Source organism: Coturnix japonica, chromosome 4, assembly GCF_001577835.2.
Source record: "Coturnix japonica isolate 7356 chromosome 4, Coturnix japonica 2.1, whole genome shotgun sequence".
In the NCBI taxonomy this organism is placed as follows: Eukaryota; Metazoa; Chordata; class Aves; order Galliformes; family Phasianidae; genus Coturnix; species Coturnix japonica.
The window spans coordinates 42255942-42276060 of NC_029519.1; the positions used below are offsets into that span (position 1 = coordinate 42255942).

The window sequence follows — 20119 nt, forward strand, 5'->3', positions numbered from 1 at the left end:
AACATAATAGGAAAATATAAAAACTAGGAATCAGAATAAATGCGCATTAAAGAAACAGTTCTAGAGTTATTGTTCACTTACATTCTCCAGATTAGGAAGGAGCAATGCCAAAACTACCATATAAACATTATTGTTAGCAACAAATAACCAGATACAATTGTGTTCTGATTTACAGCTAACTCAATGGCTGACAGTGTTGCAAGAGTACATGTCTGAGGGCAGGATGCACCAAACAACTCAGCATTTAACAAAGGAAGATACACTGTCATAAAGTTTATAAATAGAAGCACTGTTAATACTACTAAACACTTGTTCCAGCAGATTAAGGAACCTGTTTTGTAATTAGTGACCTGGGGCTGAATTACTAGTGCCGGTACTTAAACTGAAAAAAACAAACCAAAACCAAAACAACCTTGATACATACAGCAACTCAGCTGGTTTAAGTCAATAGTTAAACAAGTGATGTAAACACGACTTCATCGCAATACAGAGAGTCCTGTATTTTAAATACGTTGTCAGATTTTGAAGTAGATAGGCTGACTTGCATCCAAGAAAGAAAAGAATACCCATGCAAAGCTTTATTTTGCAGCAAAGCATATAAGCAACACCAAAAGACTAAAGAATTCATTTAACATTAGGTTAGATAACAAAACATTTTCAAAGACTCCTTAATTGTACTGACACTCCTTCCTATTTCTGAAGGTGAAATGGCTTCTAAACCCACTAAACAATCAGAACCATAAACAATTTATTCACAATTCTTCACGCTACATCCATCCAAAAAAAGAGCTGCTACAGTGGTCAATAAAACTCTTAAGTCACATGGCTACACAAGGGGGTTTTCTAACAGTGGTCAGTGCCTTCATTTCTAAAGGGAATCACTACATACAAGAACTTCCTTGAAGCTTTCCAACATTGTATAACAGTTTTAAAAGTATAATCCAAACTCACTTGAAAGTTTACCTCTCCCACAAGGAGAAGCTGAGAAATCTGGGCCTGACTGGACAAGGGAAAAGGCAGCTCAGGGGCATTTCAGTATCTGTAAAGAACTGAAATTGGTTGGACCACATAGCCCCCCAGAGGTCCGTTCCATCATTAACCATTCTGCAATAGCTGAAAACATCTCATGCATTTCAAGCACTTTATTCCTTTTACTAATAGCACCCACCTACTACTTGACAAGTAATAACACTTAGATTTTGATTGATTACAGTCCAGATAATCCAGACTCTAAGTTTAGCTGTTTGTGCAGTCTTCATTGTTTTATGAGATGTCTAGCTGCTTCTCTCAAAGATCTTGCAAGGAGCAGCTCAAGAAAGGGAGTGAGTTCAACTGGAATCAACTCTGCTGTCTGCTCACGCTCCTAGAAAATACTTTGCTAGTATTGCCAACTTAACTATTTAATAAAAAGTAGAATGTAAAATATTCATTTGTTCCTTTTCTCTTCACTCTGCAATTATGAGGCCAAGTATCTTGATTTATCTACTGCTGATTTCCAAGGCCCAAATCCCCCTAGCACCAAAGTGAAAACAATTTCCCACAGACCTATTAGTAGTATTACCACGATGAGGACTGAAATGATGATGATTTATCTGGGATGTTAGAACACAACATTCTGTTTCATTATGCAGTTTACGCTTTGGCAGATAACAAAAGTGTAGATTAAGTGCATGCAAGAAATATACAAATCACATTAGGCTGATGAGATTTTAAATGATGATCAGTAAAAATATTTATATATATATTTTTTGTAAGTGTGTGTATATATATATATATATATATATATATATTCCATTAGCACTAATTGAAGCTCAAAACATGAAAGAACTAGAAATACAAACTTCAGAGAATATTTAAAGTTCAAGGACACCTTTGCCACAGAAGCTTTCTTTCAAAGACAACCTGCATCATTAACCATACTGCTACTGATGGAAGTTTTGTGGAAGTTCAGGAAAAAACTAGCTAATGATCTCCTGACCAGCAATTACTTTTTGTGGTTTTAACCACATCCCAGCCTACCACCTGCCTGCAGGAAGGCTCCTTAGCTGTATTACTTCTATTGGATTGAGGCTGACCTAACCGTGTTTACTCTTCTGTCATTGCACTTCTGAGAATCATATAATCTGAAAACAGCCTGGCTTCAGCAATCCTGCAATTCCTTGTCCTGGAGTTCCCACAGACCTCCCAACTTCCTGCCCAAATGCATAAGAAAAATAGGCTTAGAAATATAAACTGCCTTAAACAGTTTAAATTTAAAAGTTAAAACTAAGTAGGTTTTTGTTGTATGTTTGGTGGCCTTGCTAGGCAGGGGGGTTGGAACTACATGATCCTTGAGGTCCCTTCCACCTGGGTCATTCTGTGATTCTGTAGGTGGTTACCATTGCATTCGGTTTAAACTACAAGTACAGAAATGGAAGAACAATTCACGTAGCAGGTTGGCTGAGGGCATTTTCTTAACAGCACAAGAAGTAACACTTCAGCACAAAAGAAGGTGCAAAACAACTAATTTCAGCTGGAGTCCTTTACAGACAAGTAGCATCAAAATGCATATAATAAACATTCAGAAACTTAAAGGCTTTGTTGCAGTGAGAGGGGATCAGGAGTGAAAGAACCCCAACACAAATAGAACTTAGACTTGCAGCTCCAAGATCTGACAACAGGTGTCACATCTATGCTTATATTGTGAGAGTCCAAAATAATCACAGCCATGGAACCATGTCAGCTGTAAACCAATTTATATATATATTTAAGAAAGGGGCATATGATGATGTGGTAGCTGTGGAGGTTTGTTGGACTGCTGGCCCTGGCATCTCAATCTTATTTTTTGCATGCCATACAAATGCTCATTTGCTCTCTACCCAGCATTATCACTTAAGCCAGACAACTTTTTCTTTTTTTGTTTCTTTCTTTTTTAAATAATCTATTATATATGTCTGACAGTGGCCTTAGCTCAGACATAACATTTTCACCCCAGTACAATGCAAAATACACATTCAGAGCTTCCAATGTTTAAGTGATGATAAAGACTTAAAAATTCATCACATCTCTTGCTCACTGTGATTGTGAACTGCAGTAGGTGAATAAATTATTACATTTCATTCATAATTTAATCCATCCCTTTCTATCTTCTCTCTCATCTCCATTGAACTAAGATTGTGTTTTGCTGTTGGATACACAAGCTTATTAGAAGATGAGGCCACAAAGCTTCAACTCCACATACAGTTAGTTTGCTGGTTCTTCTTTTCATACAGCACAGTTTATATGAAAATAAAATTTTGGCTTTACTGTTTTAATTCAAATTAAAAGAAGCATTATGTAAGGTAATAAAGTACTTATTAATACAGTTTCTCCTTTTTTTGACATTGTTCTGCATATCTAAAAAAAGAAAAACTTTGAACATTCTGCTTGTTTCAAAGTAGAGTATCAAGATTTCTTTTCAGTTTCTTTAGCACACACCCACTTGAATAGCTTTCTCCAGTGTTTAAAAAGGTGCTTTAAGTATTGATAAACAGTAGAGGGTTACATTACTCTATGAATAGATATGTTTTTTTAATTTTCAGCCTTTCAGTGTCCAACAACTATGACAGGCTGCATTAGAAATGTATACATATATATACACAAAAGATCGTGAAGCTTTTATATGTTGGAGCACTAAGGTAAGTTTCAGGCTTACCACTGAGAATAGTAAGCAACACATCTGCCAGTTGTTTGGCCTTGGTAAATCAGCATGCTTCTCTACTTGAGAGACATGAATCTGTTGGAGTGCATCCAAAGAAGGGTCACAAAACAATCCACAGAATGGAACACCTCTCCTATGAGGACAAGCTGTGACTCTTCAGCCTAAAAAAGAGAAGACTCTAGGGTGGCCTGATAGTGGCCTTCCAGTATCTACAGGTAAGTTACAGAAAAGAAAGGGACAGACTCTGTAGCAGAGTCCATGGTGACAAAACAAAGGGAAATAGCTCAAAAAGCTCAAAGACAGTAGATTATGTTAGATATATTGAAAACAGTCTTTTATAGTGTGGGCGGTTGAGGTAATGGAACAGCTTGCCTAGTAATGTGGTTGATACCCCATACCAGAAGAATTTCAAGGCAAGGTCAGATCAGGCCCTGGGCAGCCTGATCTGGCTGTGGTGTCCCTGTTCACCTGCAGTGGAGTTGGACTAGACGGCCCTCAGAGGTCCCTCCCAGCTCTAAGGATTCTATGATTCCAGGATTCCTCCCCTCCTATGCTTGTTCTGCAACTTAAAGACGCTGGCCACAGTAGAGCTTTCTACCTGCTATAGCAATGCTTAAACATCAGCATTTCCAGCAGCAGTTCTAAGAAGACCCTTATAGAAAATATATATATATATATGATGTACACTGAGCAAACATTAAGGCTGAAAACTATGTGAGAGACAACCCCCACCCCTAAGCGCTACTCTACTCATGGGAGAAAAGTAAGAGAGGGTTCTATTCGAAGACAAATTCTAATAACTTAAAGTCTGATTTAGTTTTCTTACTGGTTTTTGAGCATCAAAAATCCACCCACGTTTTAAATTTTTATTAGATGTGGCAGCTTGCAATCCCTGAAATTACATTTGTGCATCCATTTTTATAACTTACAGTCACTTACTACTGCATTCATACTGTGAAGACATACTCCTATAATCTCCTTTGTCGGTACTCTCATGTTTAGTTTCCACTACATTCAAACTTGTTCAAAAAAAAAAAATAAAATTGGTAGATAACACATGATTTCATAAGATTGCTCCATAGAATTTATCTCCATTGATTGTGACACTGCATTATTTGTGGAAATACAAAGTAGTTCCTTGAATGACCACAGGGAAATTGAACTAAATGAAATCATGCATTCAGTGGAATTAATAACTTGCTTTGTTCACACCAAGTCTCTACTCTGAATATTTCTATTTGATTTTAAGCTTGAAGCACATTTCTCAAGACTTAGAATAGCACTGGTTTCAACTGACGCTCTCAAACTATTTTCAGTCAAAGAAGCAGCAAACAACCACATAAAGACAGCCACAGCTTTCCCATTACGTACAATTACAGAACCGTATCTCTAAATAACACTTTGTATCATCAACATAAGGGAAGTAAGTATTTCTCTAGCTACCTATCTCATTGTTCCTTCGATGCTGACCTCTATTATCCTCCTGAGCTTGGTTCATACATTCCATTCCACTCAATTATTTACACAAATTTGGAAGCAGAAAACAAGAGGTCCTAACTGTGTTGTAACAGACCAAAGCTTTAATTTCTCCCGCAGTGCAAATGTTTAGGAAAAGCTCTATGAATTCTAAGCATGTAGAAGTGTACAGAAATCAAAGGACAGTTCACAAAAAGCAACATCTCCATACTAAGACTATTTGTCCAAAGACAAAAGAGGTTCACATGGGCCACAATATGTCCTTAAATGACAAACAGATGTACAACGCATAGCAAAATCCATTACAAAGGAAGAGCATACATTACCTTTCACTCAAACATATTCCTTGAGGAACTATCAGGTGTGAACACTTGTCAGCCTAACCAGTTGAGCAGATAAAACTACGAAAAACTAAGCAAAAAAAAGAATATTTCAGTCCATTATACTGAGACTTGTCAGTTCACTGGAATCTTTTTTCTTTGCACATAAGCGCATGCAGATAGCTTTACTGAATTATTTCAGATTTTAGAATACTGCAGGCCTTCCTTGTTATTCAGTTTCCAATAAAGTCTATCTTCTTAAATACATGCATTTACTACTTTTCAAAACACTGAGTTAAGTGTCTTCAGTTCACTTCAACTCAAGAAGTGACAGTGGCTCTAAATCAAAAGCATCGGATATAATCTCTTCCCAGACTTAGAGAGGATATTCTCCCCTTCTTTCAACGATAAAAAGGATTAAATGGAGAGAGAGAACACACACCCGAAATCAGAAGCGATTCATTTTAAAAGTTCTGGATTGTTCATAAAAAGTTCCAGTCTACCCCAAATATGCTAAAAATATTCAATTTATTCTGTAATTATATGAGGGCTGATCCTACAGTGAAGCTGAAGTCAAACTCGCTACACAAGACAATGAAATAACGGTTCCCATGAAATACCCCTTATACTGCAAATCATAGACAAACTGTTAAAAAAATACATCATTGGTTTTTATTCATTACCTCTCTTAGCATAACAGAATACTCTGTTGGAATACTTCAAAATGAAAGACTGAATCTAAATCAAACGTTTTTAGTGTAATTTATCTACAGGCTCCAGAAGAAAAGCAAGGAGAGAACTGCAGTCTTAACTTGGTTTCCATGTTAAAGAAAGAATTCTGCAGACTTCCCAGTGCCATAAACACACTGAAGTTGAAATAACAGATGATACCTTCAAAAGGTATTATTTCACATGGAAAAATAGAGTTTATATTTTAGTATTTAAGCACATCGTCTAACAGACTACTTCAATTTGAGAAAACTCTGTTGCCTTGGTAACTGGACAGGAACTACTGAAAACAATTCAGACAATGCTATAGATTTTTAATTAGTGGGGGCAACATTCAAAAGGTAATTATCTTGTGTTAAAGCAACTGATACTGCAGCCAAAACCAGACAAATTATTGTTCATCCATAATTTATACTAAAAGCAGAACAACTCTGTTTAAGTACAGGTTAAGGATTACAGCTGTTAATGTAATCTAATTATGAAAAAAAAACTGTACTGCTAAAGAGGAAGGTAGTAGTTGATCTCTGACAGAGAAGATGAGCTGTTAGCTCCTGAGTAAAAGACAGAAGAGGACATGACAAGTGCCATTCTCTACTCAGGCCACAATTCTGAGTGTCTTAGTTAAGAATATATGTTCTAAGATTGCCTTTTCGAAGTGTTTTCTATGATCTCATTCAACAAGTTTTACTCATATCCCTTAGTCTACCAGACTAAACTTGAAAATTTTTCTCTGTGTACGTGGTAATCCTAAAATTTGGAAATAATGCTTGGAAGATAAGTTTTTGATAATATTTTTGTTGACATTACTCGGGTATTTGAAAACAAAAGGGAAAAGTAAGTAAAAAACACAGTTGAGTTAAGTACAAAAATTTAATGTTACTTAAAATAAATGAACTAAAGTATCAGTTGGAGAGATACAGGGTCAAGATCTTGATCCTTCTAGTGTTAAGTGGTTTAAACATGTACAACTCAAGGGTGTTGCATATGCTTATCCCACAGCTGAATGCATCCATCTTCAAGACAAGCAAGGAGCAGAGTTCCACAAAGGCATAATTCAGCATTTCTTAAAAAGAAGTTTTCAATACAATAATAAACGACCTGGGAAAATTATTTCAAGCATACAAATCAGTGTAGATGCCAAAAACATCTTAAGCTTAATGTAAATATATTTTAAAACAAGATCAGGAAACACAATTTTCTTCATAGCAATCATTCTATGAAGTTAAATCAGAATTTAATGTTTACAAATAAGGTCTGTATCTCAGGTCAGATGGAGAAGCTAATTTAACAGCTCACAAAACACCGTGCTTTACTGGGTGACTGTTGCAGATGCATTTATTTTATGTTGATGGAGCAAACATTCAGTTTACTGGTGAAATGAAAACAGTGATGATCAGGACTGACAGCAAGAACACAGCAGTAAGTGAGGGGAAAGCAGGGTTCCCACTTTAGGAGAAGTGTCATTCCCTAGCCTGTAACTCTGCCCTTAAAGAAAAAACACCACAACATGAAGAACAAAGTAGTATTGATTTACAGTTTCACATACAGCTCTCTATAATGATGGCTTGGAAACTAAATGCTAAGAAAAACCATAGCTTTTGCACGCTCCAGAGTTTGCTTATTTTCTTGTCAATTATATCAGATACCGCTTGACCAACAAAACTTCACCTTGCTTATAGTCCTACATCACGAAAACTTCATGCATTCCTAAACTTTTATTTTCCAAATCAAAAAAATGTCAAATTAGTGTAGCTTTTTCCCACAACCATATATTTAGCAAATACGAATAGTGGTACACATATGCCTTAATGGCTGTATGGTTATTATGTATTTTGGGCCTACGTTTCATAGAAGCAAAGACTAGCAAATAAATCATGATTTTAATTTATATAGCACGAGAGCTGTAAGGAGAGCTAGACACTGGGAAGGAATACCCCTTAATAGAGAATCAGAGAAATTAAGTTTATCATTCATTCCTATCCCGGTTCAGTATGTTTGTAAATTAACATTTAAGCATCAGATGTTCTTACATGACCCTGTTCAAGCCTAATTACAATTTTCAGGTATTTTGCAAAGAAGTTTGTATTTAACCACTTTAATGATGGCAACATATTACCTTAGGCAGGTACCTGCACACCTAGGACACTAGTGTGCAACAAACGGAAATATACTTTAGGGATCAAAAGAAACTGTATTTCCAGGATGACATCTGAATAGTCACTCCACTTTTTGTCCAACTCCAAGTTAAACACTTTCATATGGATTATAAAAGGAACTCTAAGTCTGTCTAGTAAAGCTACAAGCTAATATTTGAAACACGGTCTAGAAAGACAATGGAACAAAGAACCAGTATCTTGAAGCAACATGCTAAGAGTGCCTAAAATACCCATGAAGGTCACAAAGTATTATCAAGGCTGACTTGCTTACATAACTTCAAAATTCTGTAGCCATATCCAGCACACAAATGGGAAGAATTGTAACTTATGCTTTAAATATCTTTTGTTAAGGCAGCAAGAAGGGGGGATGGATATTCCTACTCTTGCTGCGTATTCAAGGAAAAAGTTCTTTCAATTCAAAAAATCCAACAATTACTTTTTGTGAATATGAAGTCCAATCTGCTCATTAAATTGATATAGAAAGATGCTTAATTGATTAAAAAAATATTTAGGAAACTACATTCATTTTTTACTTTTTTAATCTTTATGAAAACACTTAAGAGGGAAAAAAATAAATAAATCAAAACAGATTAAACAAAGTAGATACCTTCTGTCCTGAAAACAAAAATGCATCATGCTCAGAAAAGCAGTTTTACATCTCAACACATATGCATACACATTCACATGAGTACACAAAGGCAATAACGAAACGAAAGTCTTCCCTCCCACCCCCCTCACACACACACACAGTGGCACAATCACTGCTCTGGGGTCAGACTGTATTCCTAAACTGAGGTACCAGGCTAGTTCCCTGTCCTAATCTGCTCTCCTCTCATGCTAGCCTCATTTAATTGGTCAAGCTTACAGCCAACATAACTTTCCCGTTACACTGCGTGAGCTTTTTCCAGACTGCTTGTGACAAGCTCCAATTCAGAAATCAAGTAAACTTGAACTTCAAAGCATCACAAGCACTGTCAAACATTTTTCTCTTTATCCTCCAGCCCTCAACCGAGACAAACTTGAGCTGCAACAAACATCTTTCTGCTACCTTGTCAACTAAGATTTTAACTTCCTGAGATGCAGTGAGTTATGTGCAATCCTGTCTGCATATCTGCCTCCTGAGCAGATAGTTGAGTTCACCTATGATACCTAGATACTGGTGAGTAGCATACAGAAAATAGCACAGTCTATGATCCAAACCAGAGGGAACTCATGCTGAGTTAGATCATGGATTGTCAAATTATTTCTTAAACTCCTTGGTTAAAGATGTTCACAATGGATTTATTTACGACACATGTATACGTATATACACACACACTAAAACATGACATAGGATATATCACCCCAAAATACTTAAATGTAGAAAAGCAAGGAAATGTACAAGCAGCAATTCAAACTGACTCTATCCACCTCTATCCCCTTACTAAATGAATACAAAAAGGTTATGAAAACATGGAATCACTAGACATCAGCAATCAATTTACCACACAAAATGACAGAGCAGCAAAGAACATTCACATTTCAACTACTGCACTGCGAGCTCTGAAATAGTTCTATATGAATTCCAAGATCCTTAGTTTTTGCATCAACATAAATTGTACTGGTCTAACTACATCAGCAGAACTCTGTAGCCCATGCAGAGATGCTTGTAGTGGAAGTAACATAAGCCACAAAAGGGTAAGGGATATCTGCAGTAATGCAGACTAGCAAGACTGTACTATGAAAAATACGCATATCACCTCCATAATTAAGAGTATTATTTTCACCAGCAGCTTCTAAGGTAACAGGTACTCTTATAAAGCACAAGGTAAAGATTCAAAGAAACAAAGCAAGTGGATTCTCCAGTAGAAACAGTAGCTTGTGGAAGATGAGAAAAGAGACAGGGGATGCAGTCATTGTATAAAACTTGATTATTGACCAAAAATTACTGTATTTAAGCTACGCTATTTCACAGCTGTACTTGTCAGCTCATTGGCAGAGCAGGAACATAGCAAAACATAGACTTACCCTTACAGGATGATTATTAAAAAAAAAAAAGAAACATGAAACATTTTCCTTAGTGGCAGACAGTTTGATTATATATTGGAAGAAACAAAACCAGAAGACCAACATACAGTCAGTGTGAGACTGATTGTTTACAGCACAATAGCACAATTAATGCAGAGCAGCTGGAATTTGTGGCCAATTGAATATTCAGTTCATGAAGATTCTAAATCATTGTGTTGAAATTCAAGGTAGTCTTGGCTTGCTTTCTCTTTATTTTTTATTCTCTTTGCATTTTCACACATATTCATACTTCTCACTTACCTGTTGCCTAAAAACAGAGTGATAATGCATCTAATTTTGGCTCACCCTAATTAAAAATCATGCTTAAATAGTTTCCTATTGACTAAAAGGAAGTGTGGATGTAAATGTTGATAAGGGAATAAATGAGCATTATTTTCATAAAGTCTCAATATAGAAAGAAGTGAGGAGCTTGCTTATTATCTGTAGAATACCTATTGAGAAATACACAGATCAAGATGTATACAAAAGTTTTACTACTTTCATATATTCAGATCACACTGAAGAAGGAATAGAGACCACAAAACCACTATTACTGTGCTGTAGCACCAACAATATACCATTACAATAAAACCTATGCAATAGGACTGAATAAAATAAAACAATATGTACATAAATATTATTGTGCTCTTGATACCCAATTTACCAACACTTTGTGTCAGCATAACTGATGTACAGTTTATGCCTTTTTATTTACTCATCCTCAAACAAATCCTTTCACGGCAGATCTAAATCACACAAAACACATCCCTCTGCACTCCCAATAGTGCCAAAAAATATTTAAGAAAAAAAGTAATGTTTATTGCCACCAAGTGACCTGCAAGCAAATTCATTCTGGGACAAATTCTATATTCAGTGCAGCTCACTAGTTATAAACAAAAATTGATTATTCCATAGTAATTATTTCAGTGGAATTTCTAAATCAACTTTTTACCTTTTTAACCTATGGGTGTGTTATCCCATGGGAAACACAGGGATAATGTCTTAATTGGAGGTACACTGGAAACCTCCAATTAATCTACTGAATTCAGCCTTTTTCCCTGACATTACTGTCCTCAAGGGCTGCCATTTCTACACTGTCAGCAGAAGACACAGTAATGCAGTAGGTATGTTTCATACATGCTCAAATAGAACAAAAGTAGTAACATTGCAAGTTGGAAACTCCTTCTTGTAAAACTGCCCCTGGAAATATTGTCAAGGCACCTATTCTCACTCCAGTGCTTCAATTAAATCAGCCAGAATCCACCTGACAAACATGAAAACAGCCACGCACAGGAGGGAGCCAACACCATGTACTTCCAGTGATTGACACTGTAAAAGAACTGCTTCCTGCATTACTTTTCAGGAAAAAGAAATTGCTACAAAAATAATGACACTCCTGATTTGCAGCGAGTCATATGAAAGCAAGGAAAGGTTACTTTTTTCTTATTCTCCTAATGTTTGTTGTGTTCAAATCTAAGGAAATAGGCATGTGCATTTCAAGAAGAGCTACTGCTTAGAAAAATTATCTCAATACTACCTTCAGGGCATATTCATCCCTAGCTGGTTCACAGAGCAGCAGGAGCAAAGGCTGATGGAAACACCTCTGGAAGAAAACACATAGAAAAATATATCTTTTTATGGTAACCAAGGTACTGTCAACATTAGCACTAATACATTCAGTTTTCTATCCTGAAATGAACTCTCTAATTACACACTGACATTAAGCTGAGATAAATGAAGCATAAGACCACAGATCAGTATTCTTACTCTACTTACTACATAACTTCATATACATCCAAAAAAATCTCTTATTGTCTAAATATCAATATTTCATTTTACAGAAGGGGAGATTGAGATGCTGAGCAGTGTGGTTTGCTGTGTTTGAACAGCAAGCAGAACAGTAAGACAGGTTTTACACTTAACCAGGGCTTCATTCAGATGGTATTAGCCTTTCAAAGTTCTTGTGGCAGGACTGCACAAATAACTTCACCACTAGAAGAGGAGAAATTGCAAGATGTCAAGATCATGAACACTTGCATGTTTTTATTTGTCTGACAAATCCTCCCCAGCTGCAAGTTATCAAAACAGAGTTCTAAATTGCAGTCATAACTAGCAAAATAACGGTGAAATGTTCTTTCAGAGTTTGAACCTAATACAAAAGGGTTGGATGTGTCTGTTCTGCTTAAAGGTGTTAGGCAGGTGATTGTTTTCTTTTCCATTCTGTTCAGCACTCAATGATATTCTACACCCATGTGTACAGCAATGTCATCTAAGTAACTCCATGGCTGATGGGAAAAATAATCAGCATTTTCACTAATGTTTAAATCTTCTGCTTATTTAGCTTTGGTATTTTCAGTGGCACTCAGGCAACTTATTCATTTGATCTACAAGCTTTGAAGCAACCCCTTCAGCATAATGTGTAATATTCAGTAGGATAGAAAATTTAAGAATTGAATTCAGTCAGGAAACAGGTGTAAAAATACATTTTAGTCAGCTACGTAACTATAAAACCTGATGAACCAAATGTCTAAAACACATTATGAATTGTAGGTAATCTAAAAATCTAAACATACTTAAAATGCAGTGAAGATGCACAACTGCACAATAGCAGTTTACCAAGGATACTCCAAAAAACATGCAAAAGAACAACAGATCATACAACAAGATGACTGCAACCAGTAACCAGAGACCATCACATCAGAGATGCTATAGTCATCATTCAGCTCAGACATTTTATTTACATTTCAGTACAACCATATCATGAGGAAGGACAAAGCACTTAAATTACTCCAATTTTAATTTCCTTGCAGCCAAGTCAAAGTCTTTAATATTAATACAGCTTAAACAACACTCTTGACTAAGGGAAGGAAAAAAGTCAATAAATTGATAATAATAATATATATATTTTATATTTTATATATTATATATATACTTATATATATAATACATAAAGGATAAATTGAGTTGATGCTTATCTTCAAATTAGTTTACCATTTTTTGTCTACATTTCTAACAGTATTACCAAAAGCAAGCTGAGTCAAAGCACACCACCTCAAAGTCTCTTATAGCACTGGTTATTTTTTCTTTGCCAGGCTGTCCCAAAATACCTCACCAAACATACAGGGCATCATTCCCCATATTTCTCAAAACTACATTTCACTGTAGCCCAATAGTATAGATGTATGAAATGCTTGAATCAATATGCCTATAAGTTGCTTTAAGACCTTTATAGCATCCACACACCTTGAAATAGTTTTGAATGAGTTCTCTAAAAACATTTGTATTATCCAAAAATATCAAATGATGATATTTATAGAACACTTCAAGCTGTATGTTACACAAACCAGCAAAAACCTGCAGAAAAGGAAACCGATCTGAAGAAAAGAACATGTTAATTAATATAAACTAGAATGTGAATCAAATGGTCTCTAGAAAGCTAGAAACATGAATCAATGTACAACTTTCCACTCCTTTTTTTCCCCACAAAAAAATCACAAAGCCTTGTGTCCTGACCTGTTTGACTACAGCCAGTGCAACATATGGCAGTGCATTGCTCTAACAGGGAGCTTTGCCTTACTGGTACACAATCTAGCAACGGCTTAGAAACTGAAGCTATATGTGGAAATAAAGGTTCTGCATATTCATCTGCTGAAACATGAAGGTTTTTCAGCTCCAGGTACAATATGTTTGGTAAAAGTAGCACACTGTTTGACACCACAGATGACTTTAAGAGGGTCCAAACAACCTACTTGCAAGAAGGTTTAATCATCACCTAAGAAAGGAAAAGAAAAACTTCTGCTGATCTCCTCCACCCTAAATATATTAGACTTCATTCTTAAGATGAAATTCTAAGAAGTCAAAAAAGCAATACCATATTTTGTTTCAAAAATGCAAAGAAGTCAAAACATCCCTACTAATTCAAAGCATTCTGAACTGTTTTGCAAAGCCACAACCCTAAGCAGAGACAGAACAGCTAAATTCAACCATTTAGATATAACTTAAAAATTTTGCCAGTTTTAACCATTTTATTAAGTGGGATAAGTTTGATTTATCCTGTACTCAGATCTCCATGTGAGACAACAACAAAACACTAGTTTTCATGTTACAAACAACAACAACTACTCTTCAAGCATATTTCATCAGAAATTATATCTTGTTGATATGCCGAGCCTTATAGTGCTGCTACTGGAAAGAACGAGGGGTTGTATCCTCAGTCACTGTAAATCACTGTAAAGGAACCAAACCAATGCTCATCAACTACAGATCTAATATACTGTTTATTACTGAATGTACATAGGTGGAAAAGCTTTGAAAATGTACTGAATATAATGGCCTTATCATTCATTTTAGGATTACATTTTCATGATAACTATTGAAAGCTGCCTTTTCCTTTGCATTTTCTCTCCTTTATTGGTAGCAATTATGGGTGATTTTATGTCTGTTTATAGAAGATTCTAATTGAGATAGAAAACATACTTAATTGATGTAGATATTTGTTGTGCTAGGGATTTGATTGCTGACTCTGAAGTTGATTGAGAATACCCTTCCTAACGACTGGTTTTAGAGATCATACATTTGGAACAACAGCAGAAAGTCTTTTTACCAACAATTGCTTAGGAAAAAAAGAGCCAGAATATAAACATAACAGTGGATCAAAGCATGTGGCATCAGCACTGTTAGTCCTACTCCTCATTACTGCCCTACTTGCAATACCCCCAAGTCCAGAATACCTGCAGGTTTTTTTAGACAGAATAAAATAGCACCCTACATATGCTCCAATAAATAGCATGATATGTGAAGGTAGACAACATGAATGGAGGATTATAGCCAGAGGGCTAATGATAGAAAGAACACCCATACAAGAGTGTTCCTTATATATTTTTCCAATATTCATCCAGTGGCCACATTAACAATTATCATTTTCTTTTCTTTCCCTTCATCAAATACCAAGCAAATTGTCATGTGGAAAAATTCAAGTTTCAACTTAAGCACTGTTATTTAGAGCAATGGAAGACATGAATGAACCCGATGTCAATGACTTGTAAAAAGTTACTACAGACAGCATCAGTCAGATGCTACCACGAAGCAGTTTTCATGGACACTACATTTTCCCTTTCTATTAAAGAAACACAGTACATATCTCCAAACATTCTGATGTCATGCTAAAATCCTAGAGCTCGGGAGGATGCAACATCAGGATAGTACTCAAAGGGTAGCACTGCTGTGTGATTTCTTATCTTGCCTCAGCCACCAAAGGCTGTAATGGCTTCAACATAGAAAATACTTGAGTGACAACAGTACAGCCACCTTTCACAACTAAAGCATTCTTTTATTCAGACTACCTATGTACTGCAACCCTTTTTTTGCCTCACAGGTATAGACTAGGAACTCCTTTGATGTTATTTTCACTCCTGTATTGCATTTGTCACTTAGTCATAACAATGCTATGTCATGCAAACTCATCTTCTGGACAACAGACCCTATGAGAATATATTTCAGCTTCCACTTTAATGTTTTATGTTTAATCAGTACAAATTTTGTTGTTTTCTATGAGGGCATAACACATAACAGCTGAAACAGACCTTCTGAATGTTACTTAAATATCCAAGGTGTTCCAACAACATCTTAATAGGAACCAGCACCTCAGGAAGGCCTTGTTATAAAGATGCACCATTACAGATGTCACTCCCTGACTTCTGGTCATCATATCTTTCCTCTTGAAACTATACCAAAGACAACCCTCTAAGAAAAATAACACCTTCAAAGTAATTAGCAGAATTCAAACTTTTGGGTTTGGCCCAACAAGATGAGGACATGAACACCACAGGACCCATCAGACATCATTTCAAGCCCTCTGAAGGTCTCAGCCTTTAATACTAGTTAGTACCTATTTCCTGGTATATTTCTATTTAGCTTCAAGTCTCAAGTAGAAGAATCAACAGCATCAATCATCACTCTCACAAGACTTCATAAACCTGTAAAACATATACCCAGGAAGCTTCTCCAGAGACAGTAAAGACCTTACACTCTTTTAGAAGTGAACATACTTCTGAAATGAGAATAGAAGTAACACACAACATCCTTAAATATTTTGAAGTAAAAAGTAGCATTTCCAGTGGATGAAGGGATCCGGAGATGGTAAAAAAAAAAAAAAAAAAAAAAAAGACTACAGTCTTCATTGGAAAGTACTTAATTCTAAGACAGACACACCATAGCAGTAAAATTCAAACCACAGAGTATTTCATTTTTCTCTTAACTACTTGCTCCATCTCCCTTGAAAGACTTAACTAATTCACAAATTTAAAGTTCTTTCATCTTCTGTAGAAATCTTCTGTAGAAATATGAGAACATTTTTTTAATGATTCAACTTGTTTTGGAAAAATGACTTCTCCTTAGAATAGAAACTGAAATCAATATTTAACACAATTTCTTTTAGGGATAATAAAAAAAATTAGAAATCTTTTGAGTAGAAGACACAGTGAAATAGTGATGATATGGTGATATACTCTGTGTTTGTGCAATGCTGTAACATGATGGAAAGTGCAGCAATGACAGCAGAGTAGCAAAGTCCTAGACTGCAGCAAGTGAGGATTTGCTCAATTGTGGCAGCAGCACGCACAGAAACATAGAAAATTATCTACTTATCGTAGGAAGGTCTTCAGTGGGCAGGGATCTCCAGCAAGATCCCCTTGCCTCCACTGCCAACTCTTAAATGAGACAAACTCTACACAGAAGCAAAACAGTTTGTAACTTCTAAGTAGAATAATTATTACATCCTTACAGTGGAGGTGACTTGATTTGATTCAAGTGGACTGACACACATCCACCCTGTATTTTTGTTGCTTCCATCCTACAGGACAGCACAGACTGTCAGTCTGTTAAATTGTGCTTGCCTGCAATGCAAAGACACACCTACAAGCCATTCTCTAGTTTAGCACGGTCATCAAGACCTTTTGTCAAACTTTCAGATATGTTAATTTATATTTAACAAAAGATAAAAGATTACAAAGTGAAGGAGAAGATCCACTTACACAGAACGACTACTTCAGCAATATATATTACCAAAACTCTCCAAATGCACAGGTAAAAACCAAACAATAACCTCCAGACGGTCAACATACATTTTACAGTCTCATCAAGTGCCAGAGGAAAGCTTTCTATTACACTGTTACTGCAGGCTCTAGCTCCACTTCCTTCAGTCAAGCCACTCGCATGCTCCTCAGATTCAATCTTCCTTAATTTACAAACCTTACTTACATCAGTTAAACTGCCCTTTTGAGTACGGCACGTTCAACTCTGATAGCTAACTGAAATCAAGTTATCTAGAAAATCCATGAAAAGTAAGGAAACCCTAGGAGAAAACGATATTTTTCATTAGGAGTAATTAACTTTAAATTGCAAGGATTCAAAGGAAAGATTTACGCTCTTATCAGCTAAATGCTAAGAAAGTCCTAGAAATTAAAAAAAAAAAAAGAGTTTGTGTTAAACAATGAGATTTGTGCAACCTGCCTACACACAAAGAAACGAATTCTTCAGTCAGCTAAAAGAGAGGCTGGAGAGCTATGTTTTACAAAACAAATAAGCAGATCCCATGCAGTTAACAAGAAATACATACAGAACTCAAAAGGACCTATAGCAAAATACAAGGCCAATACCCCAAATATAGCAAGGATCACTGAACTGCATCAAGATCCTAAACTTAAGTGAAACACCCCCAAAGGATCAGTCACTCTTAAACCATAGCAGCAGCAGCAGCTCAGTCTTGCAGAAACAGAAGAACACACTGCAACTTCCAGGCTAGCAGTACTAACAGCTGTTATTGAAATCAGCAGTAAATTTCTTAAGTAAAATCAAGTTCATAAATGCTAGACGTAACACATGAAGTTAAGAAACAGAAATGTTAGATAACTCCCAACACGTAAGTAAAACTGTGATAAAAACAGCCTTAATGTGGGTATCACAGTGACAATGAAATAGTAGCATCTTCCCACCTAGTAAGCCTAGGACAACCCTAAATTGGAAGAAAAACTAGAGAAAAAGCTATCCAACTGCGTGAAATGAGCAGAAATAAAGCCCTGTCAACATTAACCCAATTCTGAAGTACTTTTATCCCAAACAATTCTGATCCAAACATATCAATGACACCCATGCCAAAAGAAGCTCACTTACAGCAGCCTGCAACAATTTAAACTAGTCTGAAGAGCGCTGTTTATGCAAAGTAATCACACCTCACAAAAGCTTAACAACACACTCTTAGAGGAGAACCTAGCACACTCTGTGAGATCTATACGTGTATGTGATCTTATGTTTCAAAAATAATCCGTACATGCTAAATATCTGAGTAATAGTTCTAAGCAATTCACTAGTGAAACAATGTTTTACTTCGGAGACTACAGGAAGAAAATAAAATAATGGGCAGTGAAACTTCTGAGAAGAAAGATAGCTGACTGAGCACCAGACAACACTGTTTGAAGAGGAAAAGGTCACACTTCACTACTGCCTTCACATTTTTAAGAGTATTACAGTTGAGACAGGTAAGTCAAATAAAATGAGCATAAAAAATAATAAACAAGACCTGGAGAGTTTGACTTCAAAGCCTAACAAAAAATGAGCAGTTATAGTACAATGGAAAGTTGTTCTGTGTGGGCTTTTTTTGCCCGTTAGTTTTGCTTTGCTTTTTCCAATGGAAATTAACCTATGGATCTGAAACAAAATAAATTATTAGTAACACCTGATCAAGTGAGTCACAAGACCATGCACAGCTGGGGGGCTGGAACTAGATGATTGTTAAGGTCCCTTTCAACACAAGCCATTCTACAATTCTATGAACACAATTCAAAACCAGAGAGTTATTAAGAACAGAAAGTAAAGGTTCCTGGTCCCAGTCTTTTATCATTTAGATTGTGCAAAATTACTCCTAGCTGTGATTTACATCCAAGAAACTGCAAGAGAATAAATGAATGTATCCTTTTCAAGGCAAACACTGTTATCCTCATTCTGACAAAAGACAAAGCATTGCACAGAATGATAAAGTACTATTCATAAGCACGCACTATTTACATAATATGTGATCATTATGTGTTTTATCATATTTCAGTGAGTACCTAGTTTATATAATCGAACTTAACTGAAAATACAGTGCTACTGTATGGAAACTGTTGCATCATGGCCTGCACCACTGACTGGGAAAAGGACAGAATCATCCCTGGGAGCACAGGTGAAGGCAATTTACCTGTGTGACCAGAAGGGGTGGAGCCTGACTGCACCTCTCTTAGCTTCCATTTCAGGGCTAACTGCCACTCTGGAAGGATCTCTGGTTGGAGATCTCTCTCTTGTGGAGTTTTTCTTGTGAGCCTGGATCTTTGAAGGCAGGTGAACATTCCTTTCCTTTCTGTCCATTTTACTATTCCAGTATTGCCTTTCCACCACGCTAATCTTTCTGACTGTAAGAACTAATTTTTCCACTTCCTATTCTTATTGCTTTGCTTCACACTGACCTAATTGAAAATAACATAGACCTAAGTTTTCAGAGACAAAAATCACCGAGGCCTGAATTAAAAACATCTCAGCCTAGGTTCTCAAACCTGAGGAAATTGAGATGCTACCATCTACTTCCTGGTGAAGAAGAGGCTCTCAAGTACTCAACCTGCTGTAAATATAATCACTATCAAACAATCCAATACTCTTGTTTGTCAGCTTGGGCTTAATGAAAG

The 20119-nt window shown here is 36.2% G+C and overlaps 1 long non-coding RNA gene across 1 annotated transcript in view; it reads right to left on the minus strand.

The window, feature by feature from the left end:
* LOC107313497 overlaps positions 1 to 20119 on the minus strand; it is a 276826-nt gene that overhangs the window by 238343 nt on the left and 18364 nt on the right. The window contains exon 3 of the long non-coding RNA XR_001555014.2: positions 11944 to 12009. This is a non-coding gene — a long non-coding RNA (uncharacterized LOC107313497). The remainder of the gene's footprint in view (positions 1 to 11943; positions 12010 to 20119) is intronic.